Below are 26,341 nucleotides of genomic sequence, written 5' to 3'. Positions count from 1 at the left end.
ACATACTTCTCTGTTGTGAAGACTGTTTGTGGAAGAGTAACTATTTTTGTAACCATGGAAACCCAACTGATGCCATGGCTACATAATCAGCTTGCACAGACAATTTTTAGTAAACCAAGTTAAGCAAATCACTATATCTATTAAAATCACTTCATTTTAGAAATGCTTTCTCTCATCGCCAGGGGAGGGAAGTTGGATGGTTTGGCACTGTAGTGCCTACCCAGCTCACCTTTGCAGTTTTTCTTTTGTGCCATTTTAGCTTTTTATGACCTCTCTAACAATTTTTAATAAGTACGAAGCACATTCCTTAGTAATTCTCTAGTCTGTCTTCTAATTTCTCCTAATAAAGTCCCTGGATAGAGCAGCCTATTGTCATGAGGAAACTGAGCCCATGGCCACATGCTAGAAAGAGCTACACAAACCTCACTGACAATTTATTTCCCCCACAACCACAGCCTTTGGATGCTGAAGGCAAACCCAGTTACAAGCCCCTGATGTCCAACCTGGTGAACAGATAGAAAGGTTGGTTCCTAACTCATTGTCCTTTTCTTCAACTTTTTTTTTTTAAAGATAACATGACTTGAATGCCACTCTATGCCAAGTCCTGTTCTCAGTGTTTTACATGTATTTACTAATTTACCCCTTAACAATAATCCCAGGAGATTGAAGGTAATGATAATGATAATATTCTTGTTTTATAGATGAGGAAATGAAGGCACAGAGAGGTTGTGTACCCTGCCCAAGGCTTCACAGCTGGCAAATGATGTTCATCAATTTTTTTTTTAATTGAAGTACAGTCAGTTTACAATGTTGTGTCCATTTCTGGTGCACAGCACAATGTTTCAGTCATACATGAACACACCTATATTCCTTTTCATATTCTTTTTCATTATAGGTTACTACAAGGTGTTGAATATGGTTCCCTGTGCTGTACAGTATAAACTTGTTTATCTATTTTACATATAGTACATCAACTATTAATATTTTTGGTCAGTGGACACATCCTGAGACATAACCAGATTTTCCCATTGCATTGGGAGAATTGGGAGCCTTTTTGTTTTTAACTAGTTTTGACAATTTTTCTGATTTAAGCTTTGCCTGCTCAGTAAGACCAAGGACAGAGCAAGAGACCCCAGTGAAAAGGTAGAAACCTGGGTTGTTTAAAAAAACAAAACAAAACAAAACTGAAAACCCTGTAACTTAAATAACCACAAATTACAAAATTTTAAGGTTTAAGCAATGCAGAATGAGTCAAGCGAAATATCATTGATGATTTTTGTTCATGTTTCCAAACGTCACTCCTGAAGCAGTTCGTACAACTAAAAATTGAAATGAACCACTGAAGCCATTGCTACATGAAACAGGAGGTAGTGAGGGCATGCGACACAAGCTTTCCAAACTATGGAAACATATAATGAAGCTGAACTTGTGGGACCCCAAGAAAGGACACCTAGTTGAAATATGTGGATAGGAACTGATGCAGGAAAGGAATGTGGGGTGAGAGGACGGCTGTGTCCCAGGTCTCGGTCAAGTCCGTGGGACATGCCCCGCCAAGTGTGGGTCCTTGGCTTCACACAGGAAAGAATTCAAGTGTGAGCCACAGCTGAGTAAAGGCAGATTTATTTAGAGAGATACACACCGCATACAGCGTAGGCTGTTTAAAAAGGTAAGAGGAAAGGCCACGAGGTGTGAGGGTTGGGTGCTCAGATTAGAGTAAAAGTAGGTACACACTCCACAGACAGAGAGCGGGCCGTCTCTGAAGAGGAGGGAGGGAGAGAGACGCAGCCACGAGGTGCCATGTTGCCAGTTTTTATGGGCTCAGTGGCTTCATATGCTAATAAGTGGAAGGACCAGTCTAACAACCCTGGGGGAGGGGCTGGGATTCCTGGGAAGTTGGCCATTTCCCACTCTTTGACCTTTTGTGGCTAGCCTTGGGACTGCCATGGCGCCTGTGGTCGTGTTATTAACCATGCTAGTACATTACAGTGAGCATATAATGAAGCTCAAAGAAGTCAAACCTCCCACCATCTTGAGCCTCAAGGCCTCCTGGGGGTTGAATCTCCAGCCATCCTGGTGTTGTTAATCGCTGTGTTATTCCTTAAATGGCTGTGCCCTGCCCCTTCCTGTCTCACAACTAGGGACGCGGATGGAGGACATAGCTCATATCAAAATACATCAAATTAACTTTTTAAAGCCCATTTTTTTCACTTCAGGATCAGAAATTCAATCATTCATTCCACAAAATAAAGAAATCCCCAATCCTTTTGATTGTTCGCCTGAATGTGACAGTTAGAATTCAAATGAGATGAATGAGTGAGGTTGGCTCCATCTCACATGTGGCTCAGGCAGGACTGATGCTTTGGGGACCCGTCGTACTCCATGGAAAGCATTCTCCAGGACACCTTCCAGGTGTGGCTGGGAACAGGCGAGGTAGAGGTGCTCTGAGCGCTTGTCCCTCCACCAGAGCGAGGTCGGGCCAAGAAGGACTCCTAGTGGAGAACGAGGGAGGTAAACAAAAGAAATCCTAGTCCCCAGGAGGGCCCCTGTACCAGACCACACTATTTTGTCCTTTTACCCTAAAAAGAATTCTCTCTCAGCAATCGTTCCAAACATACCCACAGCCTGTAATAAAGGGTGTTGACTGAGGGCTCCATTATTAACCCACCAAACCATGTGCACAGCTGTTTACTTCATCCTGTTGGGCCGGCGCATACTTGACTCTTTTGGGTGGATAGCAAAAAATAAGCATCAGAGATACCACTGATCTCTAAGGGAACACATTAGAGACTGTCAACCGAAGTAAACGCACAGCCTCAAAGTTGAGAGTAATGTTTTATTCGGTGGACAGTTCTGGGGTCTCAGCCAGGGATGACAGCCTCTCAGATGGCTCTGAGGGGCTGCTCCGAAGAGGTAAGGGAGGAGCCAGGATATATAGGAGCTTTACAACACAGACCAGGTATTTGGAACAATAAAAGATTACTTGTTATCTAAAGAAAACCAGGCATCTCAAGTTAAAGAATTTAGCGCTTTTCTAGATATGAGAGGAAGCAAACATTTGGGCTCATTGAATTCATTCCTTTGACAAGCACCTAGCTACCTAGGGCCAGTGTCCTGTCCTTTCTCATTCTGAGTCCCCTAGGAGTGCACCACTGTGAGTGGCTGCAGAGGCTGGGCTGCAGGCCTGTCCCCACTAGGGGGTGGGGCAGCCACTGATGACTTGATGGCTTCAGCATCCTTTTTTTTTACTGATATGGCTTGCAGTATTTTTCGGTCACAAGACCAAAGGGAATTATTTTAATTATGTCTTCATTGAGCTCACCAATTCACAACTTGGGCTCCTACAGATTGCTCATTTGGGAGGACAAAATTGATCACCTTAAGACCTGTACAAGAGGGGAGGTGCAGCTAAGTGGTAAGAACACAAGATCCTGGGTTCAATCCCCAGTATCTCCATTAAAAAAATAATAATTAATAAAAACCTAATTACTCCCCCCAAAAATGTGTACAAAATGCTGTAATTTAAAAAAAGTTTTTTATACTTTAATTTTTTACACAACTCTAAATGTTACTTTCCATTTACAGTTATTACCCGTGTTGTATAATAGGCCTGCAGCCTGCCCTATGCCCACTAACCCGTACCTCCCACTCCCCCAAATGCTGTAATTTTTGAAAAAAGATGGAGCACAATAATTTGGGTTAGAGGAGCCCATGAGATGACAGTTATATTAATGATATCCAAGCAAGCCTATAGTGGGAAACTGAACTATGACCACTAGCTGGCCTGAGAAAAAATGATAAAAGATTGAGGGCAGGCAGGCGGAATTAAGTAAATCCTAAATTGTTCAATTTACAACGTACTATATATAATAAGGAACACATTCAAGCATTGAAAGCAAAGGAAAAAAGAAGAACGTAATTGGAGATCAAATAATACATTAAAAGATAGAATTGTTTATAAATTTTATACTTTCTCGTCATTGGAGAGTTCAAATATGTACGAAAATAGGAAAACCATGATTGTGTTTCTCTTCTGTACGTGGGCATGTAAAGGCCTACGGGCCTCTCTAAGGGAAGAAAGGCTTTCCTTCTACCCTTTTAGGCACGATATCTGGGTCTGTAAAGTGAACTGGCAACAGGCAGGTTGACGGGAGAAAAGGCACACAAATTTATTAATTTTTTTATTTTGTCAAATTTATTAATTTTTAATATTACAGATGTGAGGAATCACCTGCGCGTAAAAAGAGAATATCCAAAAAAGCTGTGAGATCTGAGAGCTTATAGACAGTTATTATGTTAGAGCAGGCAGAGAGCTAGATACGAGCAGAGAAAGGGGGACACAGGCCAAATGGCAGGGATTGGGCAGAAAGGAGGGGCACAAGCCACATGCAGGAAAACATGCATCATGGAAGCACCAGGGGTCCCTGGGCAGAGAAGAGAGAGAAAAGCAGGAACCTTTGGGCTGATAAAGGGCCACACCTTTTGGCCTGGAGACCAACAAAGAAAGGTCAGAAAAGGCAGGAATTTCCAGTGTCCAAATGTAACCTTTGCTCTTTATGGCCTCATTTCAATAAAATTAGCCTTGCAGATCAGAAGTCCCCATCATGCACGGACGCCATGACACCTCCGATCCAGACTAAATAAGGACAAAAACCCCTCCTCCCTTTGGGAAGGTGGAGTTGGGATGATAATCAGGAAATATGACCCCAGACCCTTCCCTCCCCAGTGAATATTCCACCCATTCATTTCTACACCCTGTGTAACCAACTTGCCAAAGAAACTCAGGGCAGCCGCCCACCTGAGCCTGCCCGCTCTCCCCTGAGAGTGTACTGTCCATCCTTTAATAGATCCTCACTTTACTTTTCTTAACCTCTATGTCTTGTCTCTGAATTCTTTCTGGGATGGGACAAGAACCTGGAACACCGGTTGCATCCAACAGGGCGAGGGGAAGAGGATGCAGCCACTAAGGAAAGAGTGAGTGAGCTTCAGGAAAGATGAATGGGCCTTAGCAGAATAGATGGGAGTTGTGATAGCTTGTGACAAAGAATGTCTGGGTGTGGTGTCGCCTTCTGGTCTTGGCTCCTGTGATAAGAGTCAGTCCTTCCTGGCAGATGAAGCCAAGGCGAGAGCACCTAGGCTAGTTGGATTCCTTGGGAGGATCCATCTTTAGGCAGATAAGGGGGGTTCAAAGAAAGCATATTCTGACATTTTTCTGTTTTTCAAGTGCCTTCAGCTCAAAAAAAAAAAAACAAAACAAACAAACAAAAAAAAACCCCAGTACCCCAAAGTGGCATATTTTGGGATGGCATGTACTGAACTCCTTAACTTTTATAATTGAGGCTGCAAAGGCACTGAACCAGCCATTCGCAGACGCTGGATGCACTACAGCATATGAGGAGACAGAGGCAGGCCAGATGCCCTTCTTAGTAACTCCCCCAACCCCTCAGGGGGCCGGCCAACATGCTAATCAGACAATGCACCCTGCAAGAGCTTTGCCTTTAATAAGCAGGAGACTGTCATTCAGCATCCTCTGCGGGCGGGTATAGCTCAGCGGTCAGCATGCGTGTTTAGCATGCATGAGATCCTGGGTTCAGTCCCCAGTACCTCAATTGAAACAACCAACTAAATAAATAAACCTAATTACCTACCCTCACCCCCTCAAAAAGAAAAAAAATTAGCATCCTCTGTTAGAAGAGTTCTCGTTGGTGAAATTGGTGGCAATCAAGATACGTGGATTGGCTAAAATGCTTTATTCACTCTTGGCTGGAACAGAGTGTAAGAATCTAAGATGTTCTGGAATCTGCACCTAAGGGACGGACAGCACCCTGCTCTTGACCCCTAAGCCCCCTATGTCCAGCCGTTGATGCAGAGGATGCATTGCCCAAAGACAGCTCCCACGTCCTGTCCCAGGGTACAGACACCATTGTCTCAGGATGTGCTTCGGCACCTGAGGAAACAGACAGGGGCGTCAGCTAACCAAGCAGAACGGACTGTATAAGCCATTGTGTGCCTGCTTGCTGATAAGTACACGCTTTATGCAAACATGAACCCGGCATTAGAAACGTGGAGTGAAATTTATTCCCACTTTACAAATGATGAAAAAAGTGAGGCTCATCTTAATCGTCAAAGCCTAGACTTGACACCAGGACCGAGTCTATTCAGAAAAAAAAAAAAACTAAACTGGTCGAAATCTTAATATTTACCTCTAGACATCAAGTATGAAAAACTGTGCATATAACAATCCTACAGAGCCTGTTTTAGATAGGCATAAAAGGAAACTGTGTTTTAAGTAAATGTCCTTCTCAAAAAAGGGAACTAAATTTACAATGTTATTTTATACACTGTCAGTTCATTAAATTATGACATAAATATGGCTCAGCTGTTGTCTATTTTAGCAAAATAGACTCAGTGTTCATGGAATGAACTGCGTCATCGCTGTGGCTTCTATCCAGAACCCAAACAGTTGAGATATAACAATAATCATGGAAGGATTTTAACAGTGAGAACTTTCATGAATACGTAGATTTTGCATAGCAAAAAAAGAGTAACATTTAAAAACACAGCAAATTGCTTAGTGTTTGCAGTATATCTTTAAGAACATATGATCAAAGAATTTAAGAGCATTTTGGTAAAAAAAAAAAAGATACGTAGAGATTCGCCAGGATCTCATTAGGGATCTCCACAAGAAAAAAAATATTACAGGATAGTGAGATCCATTATAAGTGGAAATCTAGGCATAAATTATTTATTATTTTTTTAAAGAGCTAAATGGATGTGAAAACAAAGTTGATAAACTTCAGTAAGAGAATGAAAAGTCATTTTAAGCACGGATTCTCTACGTCAGCCACAATATTACTTTGCAAGGTAGCGTTCGCCAACCCTAGGCTGAAGGTGCCCTAATACAGTGTTGAGAGGAATTCCACTGGAGCCAGGGATGGTTGCTTTAATCATCCCATCAGGAGAGGAACCAGAGGGAAAAACTACTCCGTGTTAGCAGCTCTTTGTCCGCAGACCATCTCTACAAGTTTAGGCAAACAATCACAAGCATAGAGCACTGCTCCTTAGGGAAATGGAAAGGAACTTAGTGTTTACTGGGAAGATAGTATGTATCAGATACTTTACATACTCAATTTTTTTGACTACACAGTGCACATCTATGATGTATTTTACTGTTTTACAGATGACAAAACTGATGCTTATTAAATAAAGATATACAACTAACAGAGCCAGAATCCAAACCCAGGTTTGTCTTCTATCAAGTTCTCTGCTCTCTTGGAGTCTTCTGCTTCGGACTTAGGTATAAACCAAGACCCTCAGTTTAACCAGATTGCCCCCTCTGAGCTCAGACTGGGGCTTCCAAGAAGTGCTTAGAAAAGGAGGAATGTGGGGACGGAGAAGTGAGGAAAAAAGAAGTATCAAAATTTAAATTCAGGTTGGGGAGGGATAAACTAGGAGTCTGGGATTAAAAGACACACACACTACGATGTGTAAAATAGATAAACAACAAGGACCTACTGTATAGCAGAGGGAACTATATTCAACTTCTTGTAATGATGTATAATGGAAAAGAATCTGAAAAATAGTATACATATATATTCAGTTATATATATAGAACTGAATCACTTTGCTGTATGCCTGAAACTAACACAGCATTGTAAATCAACTATACTTCAATTAAAAAAAAAAAAAAGAATGACCATAATCTAAATTTTTTTAAAAAAGATGAAGGAAAAAAATAAATTCAGAAATCTAGTCCAGGGGTCAACAGACTTTTGCTATAAAAAAGCAAGTAGTAAATATTTTAGGTTTTGCAGACTATTTTTCTCTCTGAAATTGCTCAACTTGGCCATTATAGTGTGAAACCAGCCACAGACAATGCTTACACAAACAGAACAGCTGTGTCCCAATAAAACTTTATTTATGGACACTGAAGTTTGAATTTTTAAATAATTTTCACATGTTACAAAATAGTTTTTTTTTTTCTCAATCATTTAAAACCATAAAAATCACTCCTGGTTCATGGGCTGAACCAAATTAGCCATTAGGCCAGATTTGGCCAACCACGCAGTTTGCCAACCCCTGCTCTAGGCGAAACCAGTCCTCAACTAGTGCCTGTTCAATCAGTCTTATTATCCAGACTTTTATGAGTTTCTTTCTTCTCAATGATCTGCCTTCTCCTTTTTCCTCACTTTTACCTCCGTCGTTTACTGTTCGTTACTACATATTAGTCATTTAAATGAAGACTCCTCTGCTGACATACAAACTTACAGAAATGAGAACCATTAGGGAAGAGATCATTTTCACAGTAATGACCAGGTATTAGGGTGCTGACAACAGACCTGGTTCTGGAGACAGCTTCAGTCCTGGGCTTACCAAAAATAGCATAAAAGTCTTATGAAAGAAACAATGGAACATTTTATCTGTGTGATGCTCTGAAAGTAGTGAGACCTGTTGTACAAACAGAAGTCTTTAGCAAAATAAACCAAATGGATAAGCAAACAGCAAAACACAAACTCCTTTGCAAAAAATGGCTAAAAGCAACACAGCTAAGATTTTAAAAGGGTTACTTATTATTATTATTACTTTTTTTGTAGGGGTAGGTAATTAGGTTTACTTACTTACTTTTTTTTAAAACTTTTTGATGGAGGTACTGGGGGTTGAACCCGGCACTTCGTGCATGCTAGGCATGCGCTCTGTCACTGAGCTATACCCTCCCCTCTAAAAGAGTTACTTGTTGATGAAACAAAAATTCACATTTTAAGGCAAGACAAGAAAAATTGAAGCATAAAGTTCTTCTCTGCCCTTTGCGCCTCCTCCCTCTGCTCTAGTGTGAATCGTGCACCTACACTATATGTTAACCAGACCTCCTCAAAGGCAGAAGTACCTGCTCAACCGTGAAGATCAAATTTCTTTTCTGGCGCCAGCCAGGTAACTCTTTGGAAGATAACATTCCTTTCTCAATCCCGTAAGGGGTCGGAAGGACCCATCTTTGACGTTGTCTGTGCAGACATCTTGGCTGAACTTTATGAAAAGTGCCAATGTATCATTTCCCTTACAGATAATGGCTGGTGCAGAACAGACTGGTCAGATGACCTGCAGAGATACTAGGCAGCAACTAACAGAAGTTTTTAGCTTAAATACTTACTTGTGACCTTATAGATGTAACTAGCCACATTACTTGTATTCTACCTGTTTTGTGAGTCACTGTTTCTTGCATTGCCAAATGTGTGACTGAGCCTCAGATAAAATTAATGATGATTAGCTAACTTGAAATGGTTGATCAAATATATAGCTCTATAAGATCAATGATTGTGAGAGTGTCAGTCTAGATATGGGAAGAAGCAATAAAAGGGAACCATTTCCTGGACCATAACAGACTAGTAAGACGGGTGGTCCAGCGGCGTTTGGCTACTGTCAACAGGGTCCAGTCCTGTGATAGCACATGGAGTCGTCTAGCAACGAAATCCTCGCCTGACCTGGGAACAAGCGTTCCTAGCACCGTGGGACAAACTGATCATGAAATGCCTCCCAACTTGGTCAAAATTAAGATCAAAAGGGAAGAGAGTGTAAAACAAAGAATGTTGCCCGCCATCCAGTTCTACAAGCATTCAGTCATGAGCCACTGCAGTCGCTGCCCCACAACACACCCTGGAAGGAATTCAGGGCGGAGATCGGGACGAGGCGCTCTGTGCTCTGGGAAAGCAGGCAGAACAGGCCCTTAAGTAGTTAGAGATATTTCGGGAGAAATTTTTAAATAAAACTTGGATTCTTGCATCTTCCCATACTTAGAAAAGCACTTAAAACCATTAACCAAGGTGCCTGTTCCTATTGACTAGCAAGCAACCTTCCACCTAAATGTGTGCTTGCCTGCACAGACCCCTTCACCAAAATCGCCTGTGTACTGACCCCCCACCTCACCCCATCTCTTTGGGACAGCTCTCAGGTCTGTCAGGGAGGCTTCTCCTGGGTTAAAGTAAAAATTCCCGTTTCTTTCTTAGATTGATGTTTTTTAAAGTTGACATTATTAATTAGGCCTAATAACCCAGGGGGATTCATGTTCAAATAGTATGATTTTAGTTCAACACTAAATCTGATATCTGTGCTGAAATGTGCTACAATTATTATTACCTGTGTTCCGTTTACCCCTTAAAAGTTTGTTTCTTGCTTCACTGTGTTCTGTTGAGTATTTCTAGTTACATATCAAGACTAGCCTTCTTATAAGCATAAAATTCCTGGTTAAGATGATGTTAATAAGAATAGCATGACTCAGTTTCAAGTAACTTCAGAGTAAACTCTATGAGGGGGGAGTGTATAGCTCAAATGGTAGTGCGCGTGCTCAGCATGCAAGAGGTCCCGGGTTCGATCCCCGGTACCTTCTCCAAGTGGAAATTAATGAAGAAACCCAATCACCTCCCCTTCAGAAAACAAACAAACAATACAAACTCTATGAAAGCTATGCAATCCTGCACAGAGACACACTTTATCTTCTGAGATAGTGAATAAAGAAAATGTGATTCCATCACCCTGGTATGGCTACCATAATAAATATAGCAACAGAATGAACTAATATGGGAAGAAGCAACAAGATGGAACATTTTCCTGGATCATGATAGATGTCGACTGAAATAAATGCTCAGCCTAAAACTTGAGAGGTATGTTTTCTTTGGCGGGAGGACTTGAGCCGGGATGACGGCCTCTCAGATGGCTCTGAGGGACCGCTCCGAAGAAGCAGGGGAGGAGCCAGGATATATAGGAGCTTTACAACACAGACCAGGAAGTTGGAACAATAAAAGATTGCTTGTTATCTAAAGAAAGCCAGGTACCTCAAGTTAAAGAATTTAGTGCTTTTCTATGTATGGGAGGAAGCAAACATTTGGGCTCATTGAATTCATTCCTTTGACAAGCACCTAGCTACCTAGGGCCAGTGTCCTGTCCTTTCTTATTCTGAGTCCCCTCAGAGGGCACCATTGTGAGTGGCTGCAGAGACTGGGCTGCAGGCCTGTCCTCACTGGAGGATGGTGGCAGCTGCTGATGACTTGGTTTCAGCATTCTTTGTTTACTGATGTGGTTGCAGTATTTTTGTTCACATAGACTAGTAAGACAAATGATCCAGAGAATTTTTCAGTATTAACTGATCCCTGTGAACACTTTTGAGCGGCATGGCGACAGAATCTTCTGCCTGATATAGGAATGAGCCTTCTTAGTGTCGTGGGCCAAAATTGGTCATGAAATATCTCCCAAAATATTGGTCAAATTTAGGATCAAGGGGGAGCACCGTGAATGAAAAATACTGCAAACCTTACCAGTAAACAAGGAATGCTGAAGCCATCAAGTCATCAGCAGCTGCCACCACCCCCCAGTGAGGACAGGCCTGCAGCCCAGCCTCTGCAGCCACTCACAGTGGTGCACCCTGAGTGGACTCAGAATAAGAAAGGACAGGACACTGGCCCTAGGTAGCTAGGAGCTTGTCAAAGGAATGAATTCAATGAGCCCAAATGTTTGCTTCCTCCAATACATAGAAAAGCACTAAATTCTTCAACTTGAGATGTCTGATTTTCTTTAGATAACGAGTAATCTTTTATTGTTCCCACTACCTGGTCTGTGTTGTAAAGCTCCTATATATCCTGGCTCCTCCCCTACCTCTTCGGAGCAGCCCCTCAGAGCATCTGAGAGGCGTTCATCCCGGGCTGGAAGGGGTTTGAGTCCTCAGAAATGTCTGCTGAATAAAACTTAACTCTCAAAGAGAGAAAAAAAGAGAGAGAGACAGAATGAACTAGAAGTTGCTAAATTTGAGCGCGTAGGACAGCAGACATGTTGCTGTGCTTCAGAGTAGGCGTAGACAGTTCATTTGTACACTTGTCACAGTTCTGACTGAGCAGTGTTGTCAGAGGAAAACCAGGCTCTGAAAATGAATGAACGGGAGAGGCGCTGAATGCAGTAAAGGGCTTCGCTCTGTGGCTTCTGCTCTCCGGCGGCAGCGGCATGAAATGTTCAGTCTGCCACTTGGAGGTTCTCTGCGTGCAGGTGAAAAGCCCCCACCCCTGGAATACTCCAGGGGAAGCAGTACCCCTGTCTCTTGTCAATACCCTTGACAGGCTGTGGGACAACCTGCCAGCTGGCTGGTGGAACTAAATTAATGAACACAGTCCTTGAAAGGGGAAAAAAAAGCCTGACAGTTCAGCACAGAATAATCAATGAAGAAACTTACATTTTAACACTTTAAGGTGTTAAATGTGCCCATTGCTGAGGTGCTGAGTGTGGGGGTGAAGGAGGAATAATATAAAACGCCTGCACTTCGGCTAACTCACTCTTGGCTGCACGCTTGCAGCTTGCTCTTAGAGCAGTCAGCAAACCTGACCAACCGGTCACCGCTCCCAGCCCCGGGCCATTGTGAAAGCTAAAGGTATTGATTTTACTGCTTTTACTTTACTCTGGCGATTAAAACTTATAATCATGTTTGGCTTCTGAGTCATTCTCCAGGAAGAAGTTCACAGAAATGTAACCCCACAAAAATAGGCTAATTTGCCCAAAAGGGAAACATACCACAGGTGTTAAAGAGATGAAAAGATTGCAAAAGTTACAACTAACCAGTCTGTATAGAACGGTTGCCTGAGGACGTCCTGATGCCAAGAAATCTTTATGACAAGATAAATGATTCTCTTGATGGTTATCGATGCTTTATTGTTTGAGCTCTGGCTGTATAACCACCCCACCCCATCCCCAAGTCGGGCTCACCGTTTTGTAGACACCAGCCTACTGTGGGTCCCCTTTGCTCTGCAAAGCAATAAAGCTGCCTCTTGTCTTCTAAGCTCCAAGACCTTGTCTATGGGTTATTAGACTCCCCAGGGATGGGGGTTGATCTTTACGCAACAGGAGCAGTTAGAAAGCATTCTTCTTCCCTCCCAGTTCAGCAAGATTTCCTATAACCAAGATTGAGAAGGCCTTTTATTTAACATGTCATACAAGGTCCCAGCAACACAGAAGGGATGTCCCCCTGGTACTTTTCCATATACTTAGTGCAGGAGCAACAGAAAGGCTTTTTTAGACATAACACTCTTACACACTTAATAGACTACAGTATAACATAACTTTTATACACACTGGACAAACGAAAAGTTTGAGTGACCTGCTTAATTGCAGTATTTGTTTCTTGTGGTGGTCCTGAACAGAACCATCTCTGAGGGACACCTGTATTTCATTTTATAAATGTGTCATAGGTTTGTTTTTCTTTTTTTAAATCTCCTCTCCTGTACACAGACATTTAGATTGCCTCCACTTTTCTGCAACACAATGACACGATGAACGTGTGTGCACGCATATACAACGCTACATATGTGTATACGTGAACACTCACATACTGATATAGACAGATATTTCTGCATTTACCCCATCATTTCTTGACTATAGCTCTTTATAAGCAAACTGATCAAGGAAATCTTAAATGCATGAGAAGGGTGTCCAATGTTACTTTTGCCTTCTGTTTTTGCAGGCGCCCAGGCTTCCCTGGGGGCTAGCCAGAGGAGAAGATATTTCTTTGATCCCACCCTCACCCTCACCCCAACCAGCCTCCCAGGCAACAGAGTGACACTGCCCCTCAGACCCTACGGGCAAGGGCAGGTTTACCCTGTAATACAACTTTTTTCTCACAATGATTTTTCCACAGGAATCATACTGCCCCCTAGAGGGCAACTTGGAAATTTGAAGAAGTCTTTTGGATTATACAGTGAATGGGATTTGGGGTAAAGGGATCTGAATGGGCACTGCTGTGCTTTAGCAAATGGGACCAAGGACACTGGTCAATGTGTAGGGCAGTCTCACACGGAAAAACTGTTTCTCAGTCAGCGTGAACTTCTAATGTTCTTCCACATATTTATGGAGGTTAAAAACCTGTTTATGAAAGAAAAATACCACGTGATAACATTTATATGTGAATCTTTAAAAAAAAGACAAATGAACTGATTTATAAAACAGAAGCAGTCTCACAGACATAGAAAACAAACTTATGGTTACGGGGGGGAGGGGGTGGGAAGGGATAAATTGGGAGTTCAAGATTTGCAGATACTAACTACTATATATAAAATAGATTAACAACAAGTTCATACTGTACAGCACAGGGAACTGTATTCAACATCTTGTAGTAACCGATAATGAAAAAGAATATGAAAACGATTGTGTGTGTGTGTGTGTGTATGCTGTACACCAGAAACTGACATATTGTAAACTGACTATACTTCAATTAAAAAAAAATCTGCTTATAATTATTTGAACTTAAACTTAACTTTGCTTTACATGTCAAAATATTTTTGTGTGGTTTTGCTAGACATCGAATTTTCCAGAAATGAAACCACTGTGCAAATCTAGGAAAGATTGTACTTTATGTGGCCCAGGATTTTATCTAGTTACTCATCATTCTGGAAAATCATTTCTTCTGAAGGCAACTCCAGTTGTGACGTTTGAGTTGGTGATTAACGGCTTCCGTGCGCATTTGTATCCGCCGTGTTCTTGTTGCTCTACACAGAGGCCCCGGGGTCTCTTCCATTATGCCTCTTGGCGTGATCATATCAAACACTTACATAGATTATGTTTATAATATGAGGAGGAGGGTAGAGCTCAGTGGTAGAGTGTGTGCTTAGAACGCATGAGTTCCTGGGTTCAATCCCCAGTACCTTCATTACAAATTTTTTTTAATAATAACTTTTTACCACTTCTGTATGTTTGAATTTGAACATAACACTGATTTTTAAAATATTGTGTATACAAGTAGGCATATAGTAAAAAGGGTGTTACAACATATTTATTACTGAAAGGAGGCACATGAGTGGACATTTTACAATCCCAAGAAAAACAGCCTAGTTTCCCACTGCCCGAGACATCTCCGTTCCAAAACAGGGCTTCGGTTTTACTTTTCCATAATCAAAAGGTACATTGAAGTAGTTCTCCTAAAGCCAAAGAGACCCCGAAGTCAATTCAGATCTTCCCCTCCAGCTACCATTAACTGCGCCTCGTTTCCCTTTCCTCTGCCTCCAGTCTTCACGTATCTGGGGCGTCTCTCTCAGACTGGGCTCAGCGTTCACCTCCTAGAGAAAACCCCCTTTACACGTTTGACTTCCTCACTCCACTGGGAAAGTGACAGAGCTCGGTTCTGTTCATTGCAGTATCTATCTGGCTCACAGTATGTGCTCAATAAACATTGGTTAAATGACAACTTAGGGAATTCGGAGTCTTTGGGTTGGAACATGTGGAGACCTGGGGAGAGGTGTGCACTCGGCATGGAAGCTCTGTGTCCTCGCCCTATACATCTCTTCCAACTGGCTGGTCCTGAATTACATCCTTTTATCATGAACCAGTGATCTGGAAAATTAAAGAATACATGGACACATATTTGATTAAGAATGAGTAAAGAAAGCAACGGGGTCGGGTGGGGGCAGGGAGCTAGTGGAGCTAAGTATATAAATTAAGGTAAAAGTTAATGGTATTGCTGAAGTCACTTTGATTATCCAAATAAGAGTGACGCTGTAACAAATGTAAAGCAATCACCTGGGGGAGAGGCTTGTGGAAACTACATCAGTTATTAAGAAAATGCACAAGGTGATTGAAGTGGCTTAAGGGGAAAATGACAGAAATGGAAGACAGACAATGGGATACTGACAGAGCAACGATGAGCGTAAATGCAAGAAAACATGCCAAACGAAATGCTAAAGACACTATCAAATGTGAAAGCAGATGCTATTGAAATGAAGATACGGATGTGCAGATGGAATGGGGAGTCTCACTGCATGCCAAGAAAATGGAATTAACAATGACAGCAGTATATATCATGACAATATATATGATATATACTGTTATATATGTGAGCTATATCATGACAATAGATGTCAATTAAACTTCAAAGTAAGAATATAAAATTTTATACTTCAAAAAAATGTTGCAGTTTATTTAAAAGGGCAAAAATAAACGTCCTCTGTGTTACTTGTAATTAATAAAGCAATATAAGAGTAAACAAATATCTAAAACATCTTGAGGGGAAAAATATTAAAAAAAAAATAAAACTTAGGGAATCTGATCCAAAAAGTCTATCTGAAAGTAATGGAAATACAGGTAAATTATGTATTAAGCAGGGAGGGTATAGCTCAGTGGTACAGCGCATGCTTAGAATGCATGAGGTTCTGGGTTTAATCCCCAGTACCTCCAATAAATATATATACAGGGGGGTGGGAAGAGATAGACAGGGATTTCAAAATTGTAGAATAGATAAACAAGATTATACTGTATAGCACAGGGAAATACATACAAGATCTTACGGTAGCTCACAGAGAAAGGAATGTGACCATGAATATACATATGTTCATGTATAATTGAAAAATTGTGCTCTACACTGGAATTTGACACAACATTGTAAACTGATTATAAGTCAATAAAAAATGTTAAAAATATATATATAAAGAATATTAAGAGTCCTTAAGTAGCTGTCAAGAAAATTATCCAAAATTTGGAAATAAGGCAAAAAAAAGTGAGCAGCACATCCTTTCACTGTCACGTGGGGACAAAGCCCACCTGAAGGTTGCCTAGGGCAGGGACCCACACATTTCATCTGTAAAGATCCAGACAGTAAATATTTGAGGCTTTGCTGGGTTTAGGCCTCTGAGCACTCAGATCTTCTACTCCAGCACAAGAGCAGTCATAAGTGAAGAAACAACAAAGTTCCAATAAAACTTTATTTACAAAACACATGGACTGGATTTGGCCAGAAGATCATAACAATGTAAAGTTCATTCCATTCTTTACTATTGACTAAAGGTCTCAGAATTAGTGAACTTACTTGTTAACTTGGAGATTTTTGTCTGGAAGAGCTGCAAGCATCTCTCTCAGTGGAACAGATAACTCCAAAGTTACCTATGCCTAGCCTTTGATCAGGCATTAATCACTTTTATATCCTGTAGATCCTATCTTGTGATGCTTTTTGCTTCTTAGATGCTCCCTGAATTGGTCATAACATCTTTATTGGTTCCTTCATTAATCAGTGAGTTAAGTAAAATCTTTGACGTATATTCATTTTATATTTGTCCAACAATCAGAATTTTACCTTTTTGAAAATTATGCTATACCATATCTTGTAAGTGTGCAAACATAGGCTCCAGTCACTGGTCTTCGCCACGATCATAGGGAAAAGATCAGTGATTATCTATGCTGCATTTCACAAATTTTGAAAAGGTTGGGTTAACACTATGAAATAGAGATGTAAATTCAATTTATTTCAAATATTGATGGGCAAGCAGCTCTCATAACCCAAACAGATATGAAACATCTTCATACAAGAACAATTAGGGTGAGATTAACAACACTAAAGTAAATTCCTATTTTAAACAGTGTTCACAATTTTGAATGTTTTGATCAACTTCTTATAAAATATGTTAGATTTTTAAATTTTTTTTGTCAAGTAGCTGGTGAAGAGTGTCTACCGCAGTAGGAATATTTGCCAGTGCTGCCATAGATTCCTGCTTGCTGGTACGTGCATTATTCGAGTTATTTTTTTAAACCAGAATTTTCTCTGTAGGAGTCTTTTAAAGCCACTTGGCCATTGTGTAAGGATAGGTTTAGTTGAAACCAGATAACGTCATCCACACTTAATCAGGCACTCACAGTCCGCAATATGTCACGACACTCCGAAGGGGTTCAGAGAGGAAAGTTACACAGTGGGAAGCTTCTTGGCTTCCCTGAGAAGGTGCCTTGTGACACAGAGTCAGAGTGAGGAACTCAGTGCAACCTGCTATGTTAAATATCAGTACTCAATATTTAATTCTTGCTTGCTTTTGTGATAAAAATAAAGTAGAAATTCTGGTACTTTCTTGCGGCAGCCCAGTGGTTTTCCTTGCACACTACTGGGGTCCACCCAGCCCACTGGAGCCCGACGTTTGGCAGTCACTAATTGGCACCACCACTTGGTGGCACCCCACTACTGCGGAAGTCATTCTGCACCGATAAATAAACCAGTTCTCTTTTTTTTTTAAATGATAAGCGTCCACTCTTTTTTCTTCTTTTTTTTAAAGGAGACTTTTTTTCTTTTGGTAGGGGGATTATTTATTTATATATTTTTCTTTTTCTTTTTTTTTTAATGGAGGTACTGGAGATTGAACCCAGGACCTCCTGCATGCTAGGCAAGCACTCTACCACTGAGCTATACCCCCCTCCCTGCAGACAAACCACTTCTAAAAAGAGTGCCTGTAGATAGTTAAGTCAGGCAATGAAACCGTGCGCTCAGCCACTAAGGGGTCCTTCCTCCTGACCACCGACAATGTTGAACTTCACCTGGACCCTGTGCTTCTGGAAAGCAGCAGTGGCAAAGAACACCTCCTCAACCTTCTGTTTTCCGAAATCCCCCATCCTTTTCTGTTCTAGGAAACGGCTTACTCAAAGAAATCTCCCTTCCAGATTTGACTCACAAATCCCACTGCCCACTCTTTCTCATGCCTCCCGTAATCCTTGCAGATGACTCCTCTGTTTACCTGAGACAAGGCCAAACACAGGTCTTTCTTTCCCTTTTTGCCTGAACCTGATGGCAAGTCTGGGCAACACAGATCCCCTGGCTTCCCGTTCTTTGTTGTAATTGATTAGCTGTTTGTTTGTTCCCCACTAATTAACCACAGAAAAACTTCCTCTTCAACTCCCTGACTGAGCTTTCTCCTGCTTACAAAACAACCCCACCTGGAAATCCCTCTGCCTACAGCCTGTCTACCTCCCCTCCTGACTTAAGTCAAAGGGAAAACCCACCCTGCAGAGGCGTTCTGCTGTGGCTCTGGGGGCGGACCATCTGCATAAAGACAACCCCCTTACCTGCCTGGTTTTGTCTTTGACACTAGTCCTCCATCCCCCTCTTAAAGAAGCTTCACCCTCACCAAACCTAAGCCTCCACCTAGGCGGACAGAGCACTGCCCACCCTGCACAGTGCCTTCCAAGTAAACCTTATCACTAGGAGATAGGTACCCCTCTATTTTTAATCCCCAAACTTCATAGACATATGTGGGAAAAGTCTTTCATTCCAAATACTATTGATGTGGAACCTAAGAAAAGAAAAAAAGACGACACCAATGAACTCATCTACAAAACAGAAACAGACTCACAGACATAACAAACAATTTTATGGTCACAGGAGGGGAAAAGGGGTGGGAAGGGATAAATCGGGAGTTTGAGATTTGCAGATACTAACTACTATATATAAAATGATAAACAAGTTTCTTCTGTACAGCACAGGAACTATATTCAATATCTTGTAGTCATCTATAATGGGAAAGAATATGGAAATGAATATATGTATGTATATGTATGACTGAGACATTATGCTGTACACCAGAAATTGACACAGTGTAAACTGACTACACTTCAATAAAATAATAAAAATAAATAAATACATTGATGCTTCTTCAGAGTGAATTGTGGGTTGTATCGTGTCCCCTGAAAAAGGTATGTTGAAGTCCTAACCCCTAGTACTTGTGAATGTGACCCTACTTGGAAATAAGCTCTTTGCAGACGTAATTTAAGATGTAAGTTGGGGGAGGGTATCGCTCAGCGGTAGAGTGAATGCTTACCATGCACAAGGTCCCGGGTTCAATTCCCAGTACCTCCATCAAAGACAAATAAATAAATAAATAAACCTAATTACTTCCTCCCCCCACCCCCAAAAGATGTAAGTTGACACAAGGCCATGGTCACGTACTGTGGGCTCTTGATCCAACATGACTGGTATCCCTATAAGGGGAAGAGAAGAGACACAGAGACTGACGTGCACAGGGAGGCTGCCCGTGAAGATGGAGGCAGTGATTGGAAGGATGCATCTGTAAGTCAAGGGACACCAAGGATGACTGACAACATCAGAAACTGAGACAAAGACGCGGAACAGCTTCTTCCCCAGAAAGAGCACGACCCTGTTAACACCTTTGCTTTGGGGCTTCTGGCCTCCAAATTTATAAAAGAATAAATTTCTGGTTTGCTCGTTCGTTTTTTTTTAAAGTCATCTAGTTTATTGTGCTTTGTCACAGCAGCCCCAGGAAACTAATATAGATAGAATCCTTGTAAATTTTTTTGAAAATTGTGAAATTGAATGTCCACAGAAGGGATACAGTACAAGACCATCGGCAGCATTAAAAGAAAAATTGCACCGGACAAAGCTAAACAGGTGAAGAAGACTTTATCCAAGGCTACTGCAACTGGAGGGAGAGGTCAGAACAAGTCTGAACGCAGCTGCACGGCAGCAGAGGGGTGGGGCTCTTTAAGGGCTGGGATGAGCTGGTAGAAAGGCCCCGGAGGATGCTAGGGGGGCGTTATAAGCCAGCTGTGTGTGCTAATTGGCTTTATCTGAAGGGAAAATAAATTTCTCATATCTTTATGACAAGAGATAGTTTTGCAATCTGGAGCAAGGAACCCTGGAGGTGGTGCCTGCCCTCCCTCAGAAGCTGAGAAATGGGGTACATCTCCCTGGCTGATTACATTTCAACAGGATGGTTCCCAGGTTCTTGAGAAAGACTTTCCTGGGTTGTAAAACTGCCCAGAGGTTTTTAAAAAACATTCATATCTCAAAGGGGTAGAGAAAAAAAATGACAAGTCTTCTAAAGTAAAGGGAGCTTGGGGGCCTCAAGTCAGAAAGAAGCCCGTTTAAGTTTAGGCGGGCTGAAGGGACCGTCAAAGCCATCTTGGTCAGTGGTCTTCTGCACAAAGGCTGCTGTTCATTATCGATCATAGTAAGTATTTGGTGATAAAGAAACAATGTTTTAAACTTGTAGATACTGACAGGCATATACAGAACAGATAAACAAGATTATACTGTGTAGCACAGGGAAATATATACAAGATCTTGTGGTAGCTCACAGCAAAAAAAAGAATGCGAAGGTGAATGTATGTATGTTCATGTATAACTGAAAAATTGTGCTCTACATCGGAAATTGACAGACCATTGTAAACTGACTATAACTCAATAAAAAAATAAAATAAAAAAATTTTAAAAAAAGGAGAAACAACCTTTTAAGCACTTTATGCCTAACAAGATGGCTTGGATATTTTTAAACTTTATATAAGGGCATATTACCATGCTGTAACTAACTGTTTTAAGAAATTGGTTGAGGGCTTGGGGTTGACGTAGTATAATTTTTCTTGTTTAAAATAAATGTCAAAAGGCTCCAGAATAGCATTCTCCTGTAGAATAACTGATTTCCGATCACAGGTTACTGATGCACAGCTGGGGATGACTACATTTCTAATTATTTAATTGTTTTAAAGAAATTTTAAAATCATAGATCTAATTTGTGTGTGTGTGTGTGTGTGTGTTTGTGTGTAGGTAATTAGGTTTATTTATTCTTAGAGAAGGCACTGGGGATTGAACCAGGACCTCATGCATGCTATGCATGTGCTCTACTGCTTGAGCTATACCCTCCCTCCTTAATTTTGTTTTTAAAGAATTACCTATCCAACAGGGTGATTTTGTGCAGACCCACCACATTCTGAATCCAGAACAAGGCCACACTTAATGAGCTTTCTCTCAGAGTCCCCCTCCTCTACCCCGACTCTCATCGAGATCCAGGACAGATGGGCCATCAACTCAAAGACCAACAGCAGGACAACAACACTGGCAATCTGCCTTGGGAAGCTTGGAAGTGAGTAGCAAACATCTGGCTAAAATCCATAGCCCAGATCCAAGAAGGAGACAGCTGCTAGCCATATTGCCTCTGCCCCAAGACAAGGCGTTTAAACTGCTGTTGGAAGCCAAGAATTAAAAAACAACAAACAAACACAGCAGAATAGAAAATGCCGGAATGCTTTATATGCTGTCAGGCTAAGTGTTGATTCAGTCGTGTATGTATGTATGCGTCCCAGGTCCTAATGTAAGGTGTATTCCTTTGAAAACTATTCTAGGAAATGCCCTGCAGTTACTTGAAGGGAAGGGGAAGGAAGCAAGTTGATACTCAATGTCATAGACGTCAGCAGGTCAGGGTTTGAGATCTAGTCCCATCTCACTCCATTCGCCTGCCAATCAATATCACCGGCAGTTCAGATAACGTGGAGCATTTTCTGCTGTCCCATTGTTACTGGACCAAACTTGGTCTGCGCCCCTGCACACAGTAAAGCCAGTCCACTCACACTGGGTTGTGAGGAAGGAAAGGGAAGCATTTATTGTAAGGCACCAGACAAGGTGCCTGGGGCAGCTAATGCTTAAAAAGCCCAAACTCCCCTGTGGATTTCAGGAAAGCACTTTTAACAGCAAAGTGAGGGAAGGGAGTTGCAGGCTGTGTGATCAGCTAGCACACAATTCTCTGACTGGTTGATGGTGAGGTTAATAGGGCGGTGTCAAAGGGATTAACATTATCCATCCTTGGGCTCCAGGAGGCCTGGGGGCTGTGTGCTCATGGTCATTGAGTAGTTAAAGTCTCCCATTTGGTGGGGGTTTTTGCATCTGTAAAACAACCCAGGAAATGTGCATCAGATGCTGTTATCTAGGTACTTCAGAGAGGAGCTACAGCAGAGCATGTGGGGGAGGGGTCTGTCTGGGGGAGGGGTAGGCCCCCCCCAGCCCGCACGGGGTCCTGCTTGGTTACACTAAGTTTGGCATTTTACAGAAAGAGAAAGAAAAATACCATATGATACCACTCATGTGTGGAATCTTAAAAAAAAAAAAAAAAAAAAAGGAAGGAAGGAGGGAAGGAAGCAAGGATGGAAGGAAGCAAGGAAGAAAGAGAGAGAGAAAGAAAGAAAGAAAGAAAGAAAGAAAGAAAGAAAGAAAGAAAGAAAGAAAGAAAGAAAGAAAGAAAAGAAAGAGAAAGAAAGAGAAAGAAAGAGAAAGAAAGGAAGAAAAGAAAGAAAGGAAGGAAGGAAGGAAGGAAGAAAAGAGGACACTAATGAACTCATCTACAAAAGAAACAGACTCACAGACATAGTAAACATTCTTATGGTTAACAGGGAAAGAGGGAAAGGATAAATTTGGGAGTTTGAGATTTGCAGATGTTAGTCATTATATATAAAATTAGATTTCAAAAAAAGGCAAGGATCTGGGGAAGGTGTAGTTCATTGGTAGAGTGTGTGCTTAGCATGCAGGAGGTCCTAGGTTCAATCCCCAGTACCTCCATTAAACAAACAAACAAACAAACAAACCTAATTACCTCCCTCCCAAAAATAGCAGGAAAAAAAGGGCAAGGATAAAAAGCCTTATTCCTCCTCCCCCAACCTTCCAAGTATCCCCTTAGGGGGCTCAGAGAAGTGCCGAGGGTTCCAAAGAACAGAGCTTGATAATCCTTGCACTGTTCCTGCTGCCTCACAGAGGAATATGAATTTCTGAAATTGTGTTGTTTATAAAATCAGCTCAATACAAAGAGTCTGCCCAAAGGAGACTGGATGAGTGAGGAATTCTGATTAGAAGTTACATATGGGTCTTGATTTATGGAGAATCTTAAACAAAACATAATGCTAAAAAAGAAAGCAACGTGATGTCTCAGAGAAGGCACAACGGATGCAGTAAATGAAGTTAAAAAGGAGAGCAACCAAGGAACGAGGGAGAGATGGCGAAATGGGATCTGGTCCAGCACTTCACAAACTTCATGCATAAGGATCACCCGAAAACAGCCCCAGAGCTTCTGACTTAGCGGATCTGAGGTGGGTCTTCAGGATTTGATTTCTAACAAGTTCCTGGACGATCCTGACACTGCTAGCCTGGGGACTGCACTTTGAGAACCACTGGTCTAGATCCTGGAGACCTGAAAAAATTAGATGGGAACAGATTGAGAGGCAGGTCATACCTAACTATGAGCTGCTTTTTGGCAGAATTAGACATCTCACATAGTTAGAGATGGGGAAGGTCAGCCACTCAGCTGCACCCTCCCTAGCAGGTTACAGCGAAGGCAAGTCAGCGGCACACAGACATTTATTTGCAAACAGAGAAAAAACAATTCAGAAGCCCTGCGCTGTAAGTTCAACAAAGATCTGCCATCTGTCCCCTTGGGTGCTGAGAGCATGCCTAGCCCAGCAAGTGCACTCAGTCAAGCAGGACAACCACTCGGCTCATGGACCCCCAGAGCCCTGGGGCCAGTGGTTGGAGGCAAGACGTGTCAGGGTCAGTATCTGGATGCCACCTTTAGGGCTCGAGGCTTCCAGAGCTCTGGATTCTTATTCTCTATTCATGCAAGAATGGGAGGAATCCTAAAATATTTCACATTTCTTGAAGATCACTAATTACATTAATAAAAACCCATTTCTAATACTCATTTTGATAACTTGTAAACCCTCTGGGCCTTCAGAAGTAAAGAGATCTCAAGACTTGTAGTGGCCACTTCTAGATTATGGTCTTCCTCTTAAAATGTCAGAGAACTCCCCCGTGGTGCACCCCCGGAGTACCCTGCAGGACATCTACTCTGTTTATACGAATGTGTTTGAATGACAGTGACTTTGTAAGAGTCACAAGATACAGGACAATTTCAAAAGGGAAAACTGATTTTTAATAAAGACGAAGAAAGATATAATGTTCACAGATTTACTAAAAAGTGGGGGTACACTCTGATTTAACTTAGCATGTTGGCAGTGACCTAAGAGTGACCAGGATCTCCTGAAATTCTTCTTCTTTTTTTTTTTTTTTGGAGGAGGGGAGGTAATCAGGTTTATTTATGTATTTTTTTCTTAATGGACGTACTGGGGTTTCAATCCAGGACCTCATGCATGCTAAGCACGTGCTCTACCACTGAGCTATATCCTCCCCCTTGAAATTCTTTAAATCCGTATTGCAAGTGTCTGCTCCTGCTCTTCCTTCCTCTTCCTCATCCTCCCTGCTCCTCCCTGGCGAGACACATTCCTTTAATCACTTGAGATGCAATGTATTTGTCTGTGCCTTTGTGGTGCTTTATCCTGAGCCAGACAGAGTGGAGGGCCGGGTAGGCAGAGCCCCAGAGCATGAATCTGTGAGTAGGCAGGGTTACCATGTATTTACATTATCCTCCAAACAGTGCAATTTTGAGATTAAAAGGAGGTGCTAAAAAGAATCTATGATTATTTCTCTGATTTTTGAAATATTTGTTTATTGACCAACAAATTGGTTTTATTATTTTGGTGGATCTACTCAATAATTTAATTCCAAACCACTTTTGAAATAATATTCTTCCTAAGAAAAGAAAAAAACAAGATCTTCTGCATATAATATAGTAAAAATTAAAACCTTTGTGTTGATTATACAAATAATAAAAATAGCATAAGCAAAATCATTATTCATATACCTTAATCCATTTCTTTTATTTTTCAGCTTTATTGAGGTATAATAGACAAATAAAATTGTTTACATTTAAAGTGAACAACATGATGATTTGACAAACATATACTTTGTGAAATGATTACGACCATCAGGCTAATTAACACAGCCATCACCTCACATAGCTCTCTTTGGGAGGGGGGAGGGGGTGAAAATGCTTCAGGTCTACTCTCAGCAAATTTCAAGCACACAACAAGGTATTATTTATACAGTCACCATGTGGAGCAGATTAGATGCCCAAAGCTTATTTATCTTCTAACTGAACCCTTTGACCAGCATCTCCCCATCTCCGTCCCTCCCTCCACCTCCCCCCTCAACCCTCCAGCCCTGGTAACTACCATTCTATCCTATTTCTATAAAATCAACCTTTAAAAAACAATTTTTTAAAAAAAGATTCCACATATAAGTGAATGTGGTATTTGTCTTTATCTGGCTAATTTCCCTTACCATAATGCCCTCTAGTTTCATTCATATTGTTGCAAATGGTAGGATTTCCTTCTTTCTCATATCTGAATAATATTTCATATAGTCCTTATCCATCCTTCTGTTGAAAAACACTTAGGTTAATTCTGTATCTTGGCTACTGTGAACAATGTTGCAGTGAACGTGGGTGTGCGGCTCTGTCTTTGAGATAAGGACTTGGTTTCCTTCAGATACAGGCGTACCTCAGAGATATTGTGAGCTCCACTCTGGACCACCAAAATAAAACCAATATTGCAGTAAAGCGAGTCATACAAATTTTTTGGTTTCCCGGTGCATATAAAAGTTATGTTAACATTATATATATATTATTTACATTATATATATGACATACAGCATATGTCTCAAAAAATGTACATACCTTCCTTAAGAAACACTTTTTACTAAAAAAACGCCAACCACCATCTGAGCCTTCAAGAAGTCGTAACCTTTTGGCTGGTAGAGGATCTTGCCTTGATGATCATGGCCGCCGACTGATCGTGGTGGTGGTTGCTGAAGGGTGGCTGTGGCAATTTCTTAAAATAAGATGACAATGAAGTTTGCCACATCAATTGACTCTTCCTTTCATTAATAATTTCTCTGTAGCATGTAATC

At 41.4% G+C, this 26,341-nt stretch overlaps 2 non-coding genes across 2 annotated transcripts; both read left to right on the top strand.

Annotated features, from left to right (window-relative positions):
* Positions 1-14,596: 14,596 nt before the first annotated feature.
* On the top strand, positions 14,597-14,668 carry TRNAS-AGA (transfer RNA serine (anticodon AGA)). Its single transcript has one exon. It is a non-coding gene; the product is annotated as a tRNA-Ser (tRNA).
* Positions 14,669-16,115: 1,447 nt separating this feature from the next.
* TRNAS-AGA (transfer RNA serine (anticodon AGA)) lies at positions 16,116-16,188 on the top strand. The gene has a single exon. It is a non-coding gene; the product is annotated as a tRNA-Ser (tRNA).
* Positions 16,189-26,341: the final 10,153 nt, after the last annotated feature.

This window comes from Camelus bactrianus, chromosome 34 (genome assembly GCF_048773025.1).
Source record: "Camelus bactrianus isolate YW-2024 breed Bactrian camel chromosome 34, ASM4877302v1, whole genome shotgun sequence".
Taxonomy (NCBI): domain Eukaryota; kingdom Metazoa; phylum Chordata; class Mammalia; order Artiodactyla; family Camelidae; genus Camelus; species Camelus bactrianus.
This window is presented reverse-complemented; position numbering and strand designations above follow the sequence as displayed.